Source organism: Typha latifolia, chromosome 2, assembly GCF_019914945.1.
Source record: "Typha latifolia isolate L0001 chromosome 2, TyphaL0001v2, whole genome shotgun sequence".
NCBI classification, from domain to species: Eukaryota; Viridiplantae; Streptophyta; class Magnoliopsida; order Poales; family Typhaceae; genus Typha; species Typha latifolia.
In genome coordinates, this window is record NC_133087.1 from 10,751,272 (window position 1) to 10,756,614 (window position 5,343).

Sequence of the window (5,343 nt, forward strand, 5' to 3'; positions counted from 1 at the left end):
ATATATGCATATAATTTATCATGTATAGGAAATCATAAAAGTACATGTTTATATGATGTGATGTGATATGATGTGATGGCTGGAACGGTATCTAGTCCAGACTGGTATTTGACATACTCTTAGCGTATGGCAGAGTATGGTGATATGATGTGTGACATGATGTGTATCGAGTTTGGGGCCGGGTACCGTAGTCCAGCATGGTGGATGATATTCAGAGTTGAGACAGATGATTGTGATAGTGAGAGATATGTGGATTATATCTCGCTCTAACATATACGATTATCTAGTGGTTGGCATGCATCATGCATCATCATTGATGTGACTAGTATCATTGGATCATAATTGCTATACATAATATGGTGTTATATTCGGTGATGCTATATGGTAATTTCATCATGTGTTATATATTTTCGGTTGAGGATATAATATGCTCATTCATGAGAATTGATTTCATTCATATATATGTCATTGATGATACATATATACATATTCATACATGGCATCATGTTGCTTTCTGATTCATATTATATAGTACATGATTTACTCTCTGTTTGACATCATTAATTTGTGGTAAGATCTATTCACTAAGCATTTTGCTCATGACTCTCTTTATTTATTTTCTAACCCCCCAAGATATTATGATACGTGATAGCGACTTGAGATATCATGATGAGATATTTTAAAGCAAGGATGAGGTGAGCTATAGACGTGAAGCGGTATAGAAGATAATTTAACCAGACTTTGAGTTGTATCGTTGTTTGTTATATTTGTACCTTATTGTATCAGTTGTTTAGTTGTATCTTGATGGTTTGTTGTGGCTGTGTGGGGCCCTGCCAGATTATGTAGTGGTCTAGTGTATATTATTATGGACTTGGATATTAATATGTTAACAAGTTTATTTGGTTGATAGTATGATGCATTTGGTGATGGATTAGTGATCATAGATAGGTTAACAGGTTTTATTTGATGATGTCATGATTATATGTGCACGGAGAGTATCCTGTGCGTGACGGGCCCCGCCCGACCTATCGTGTGCGCCGTGCGTGCCGTGTGGGTGCGTGGGCGTGCACGTGTCCGTGCTGGGTGGGGGCGTTACAATGAGGAAGAGATAGGAATGGAGATAAAGAGAAAGAAGATTCATTCATGACATAAGCCAACTAGGGTGCAATCCACAGTATTTAGCGACTACCCTTTTTACCAAAACAACAAAAATAAATCCCTAAAAACCAAGCGTTCTTACCGCGACACGTTTGAATGCGCCCAATCCCATTCAAATGCACAAATTCTGTTCTTTGTCTTTGCCAACGTGTGTAGGCATTCGAACTGGCTTTTGGAATGGGCCCAAGGCTGTTCCAACGTGCAAATCCCGTTCTCTATCTATGTGAACGCATGCAGGCATTCGAATGGTGCATTCGAACGCGAGTCCCTAGCGTTCGAATGCCCCGCCGGCAAAAAGCCTTATTTCTCAAGCAAATTTATTTTTTTCGATACAACTTAATCCAACTGTAGTTGTATCAATCCACCACGTGTCTGTCATCTTGGCCTCAAGATGAGAAGTCCGGAAAGCATTCCATGATGTCCTCCTCAGACTCCCACGTCGCCTTGTCAGAATGTCGTTCGAGACACTCCACTAATATCTCTATCTCTAGTCGCCAACACACGTACTGGCTCAAATACCTGTATCTCCTCAATTGGATTGGGTATATGTGCTCCGGTGTCATGTGCTCCCATAACCTCCGTAGCACTACATCCCAATATGCCAGCTCTGTCTCTATCTACGTCCTCACTAATAATGCCTCGGGGTCGTATGTCCTTAGGGTAGGTGGTGGTCTACCATACACTACCTCGAGTGGTGTTATCTCGATGGTGCTGTGAAATGCAGTATTGTAGGACTACTCTGCCCACGTTAAGTAGTCGAGCCATATCCTCAGTCTTTCGCCCACAAAGCATCGCAGGTACTGCTCTATGCCTTGGTTCACCACCTTAGTTTGACTATCTGTCTCTAGATGATAGGCTGAACTGAGGTCCAATCGGGTACCCTGGAGTGCAAAGTACTTTGTCCAAAAGCCACTAATGAAGACTCGGTCTTGGTTGGATACAATCGTACATGGTATATCGTGAAGCTTGGCAATGTCGTGCACGAACACCTCTGCCACCGTCCTCGCTGAATATGGGTGTGTTTGGGCTAGGAAGTGAGCATACTTACTCAACCTGTCTACCACAACGAATATGACTGAGTACCCTCTCATAGAAGGTAAACACTCAATAAAATCCATGAAGATGTCCTCCCAAATCCTCTTCGGCACGGACAAGGACTTTAGTAGTCATGCTGGCCTCAATGAGTCGGTCTTTGCCTATTGGCATACCTCGCAAGCACGCACGAATGCCCTTAGCTCCTATAGTACTCCAGGCCACGTACAACTCTATAGTAGTCTCTTGTGAATTCGTAGGAGTCCCTTGTGACCTGCCTCAAGAGTGAAATGAAAATGCTCCATTACTCTTCGTCGCAGGCCCATGTTCGCGGGTATCCGAATGTGCCCATGGTCGAATTGCAATTCGCCTCTGCTCACAAGCCTAGGATGACTCGTAAGGTCGTCCTCCATCTCCTGCAAGATCCTCAAGATATCCAGATTAGTAGCACCTGCTGCTCGTATGTTATCTAAGAAGGGAAACACACGCATGGTCAGGGCCGCTAGTTCGGCCGGTTCGGGCTGTCGGGATAGTGCATCCGCTGCCTTGTTCTCTGCTCCTTTCTTGTACTGTAGCTCGTAGTCATATCCCAATAGCTTGGTGACCCACCTCTACTGCGCGGGCATGTGAATCCGCTGCCCTACAAAATAAGGTAAGTTCCGCTAATCTGTTTGGATCACAAATTGCCTCCCAATCAAATATGACATTATAACAACCCAACCTTAAAAAAACTAAAAAAATAAAAAATAAAAATAATAAAAATAATAATTTATGGGCATAACATGGCCGGCCACACTATGGCTGGCCTCATGCCCATGTGAAATAGCCTGCGTGGAGGGGCGCCACGCGCCCCCACCGTCGCTGCCACATCCAACTAGCTACGGCTAGCTGGCCGCAATGGGCCCTGACGCCACCACAGTCGCCGCCTTCATCCCCTAGCATCGCCTCTCTCTCTTCTTTTCTTCTCTTCCCTCTCTCTTTCCTTCGGTCTCTCTCTCACTCTCCTCTCTCTCTCTACTATCGCCGTCGCCGCCTACATTGACGTCGGTGAGCCTCTTTCCTCCTCCTCTCTCTCTCTCTCTCTCTCTCTCTCTCTCCCTTTCTTTATTTTTAGGGATTGGGTTGTTACAATAGCATAATTCATCTTGAGATAGATTATGTGAGTACAAGTGTATCTTTGTGTTATGGCCCCGTCCGTCTTACCACGTGCAACGCGCGTGCCATGTGGGTGCGTTAGCATGCACATGCCCCCAGGCGAGGGCATTGCACCTATCTTGCCCACTCCTACACTAAGCTAATCAGGATCACCCCCTTTGCATCTAAGCCTAAACCTCCACCACACTTGAGCTGAGCACTGACCTAAACTAGCCCAAGGTCTTTGCCATCTTTGATTAGCCACTTGCCTATCTCGGATGCACCACCAAATTTTGACATTATGTTGGTCAAGCCAACCTTGCTCAAACCACATGCGCACCTATGAACAGAGCCAGTGTTCCTCGGCATGCCGACTAAATCAGACCTTGATATCATGTCGCTAATGGCTACGATGTGCTCATTCGTTATCAAGTTGAAGACGATGCAATTAGAAAATAATTGTCTTCTCTGCGAGATAAATGTGAAAGTAGCTCAACCTCGTTCTCTTGTGGGTGTGTTCCACTTGGCATAGGTGATGAAGGCAAAGCTTCATGAGCCTTAGACATTCTAACTTCCACTATGGACACCTTGAGGATAAGATGATCAGAAGCATGGTGGAATGATGTGATCTGGGCCTGATTGGGTTACCTCATGGGGGACATTTAGTTTGCTCAATCGAACCCACTTATCTAGGTTTAGTCATTTACTACTATTTTTAAAGGACTTCTAGTTTCAAACTAGAATGTTCGAATGCTTAATAAGCATTTGAATAGCCTCAGAGTACTCCTTAATGACGTGTTTGAATGTCGGACAAGCTATTCGAACATATCATAGTAGATTTGTTTGTTTAGTTTAGGGTTTTATTATTTCCAAGTTAGTTTAGGATTAGCTTCCATATACATATAGAGAGCAATCTAATATAAGGTATCAAGAAAGAATTTTTGATTTGCCTCAATCTCTATCTCCTCCGCTTTATGTCTTCCTCTTAATCTCTCTCTCTCTCTCTCTCTTAAGCCAGTCAACGCCCACCCTAAGCCAACTCTTCCTCCTTCCTCCTTGAGTGTCAATACTCCCTAGTCTTATAGGGCTGGCTTACTTCTCCTTTATCTTCCCCTCTAAATCATATATCTACCCATGCCATCATCATTACTATTATATCTTCTATTTATATCTTCTAAATTTTATCATTTCCACTGATTCTACCGTCAAACCGCTAATCACCATCACCAAAAGTACTCCTCAAAGGTCCAATCATATTATGAATTACAATAAAAAAATAAAAATTAAAAAGGAGTAGGAGGAGGAGGGAGATACTACTCTATTCAAATCTTTGAAGATTTATTTCTTCATTACTAATACTTAAGGAATTTACTTCAAACAATTAGGATTTAAAGTCCTATTTATTTACAAGTATAGAGTGGTAGCGATGAAATGAAAAATAAAAATGTAAGAGATTATAAGAGTCATATAAAATGTCGAAAAGATGTATTGAACATAATGAATGCGATAACATTTCTCTTGTATAAGAGGCTTCTATATAATTGTTTTGAGAGGAAAAAAAATAAGATAAAGAAGATAGAAGAATGAGAGATGGAAAAAGAAACAGAAGAATAATAGAATAACATTTTTCAGCATATATGAAGCTTATATAGAAAAAAAGGAAAAATAAATGAGAGATAAAAGAAGAAAGTACAGTAACACTTTTATCTATTCTTAAAATGTTCTATCAAATATTTAATGAGGTACCAAGTTAATAGAAGGGTAAATTTGGAAGAAAGAAAAAAACTTGTAAGGAAAAATGAAAACAGGTTCAAATGAAAAAAATAAAATAAAAACCAAGTATATTATTGGTGCAAATTCCTCAGTATATATATACACTAATTATATCAAAATCTAATGGTTAAAGCTTGATTCAGTTCAACTCAAGATGGATTCAAACTTGATTTAGGCCCAAAGTAGGCTTGAGTTCGAAATAGACTCTAATTGAAATTAATTAATCCAAGCTCGAACAGAGCCAAC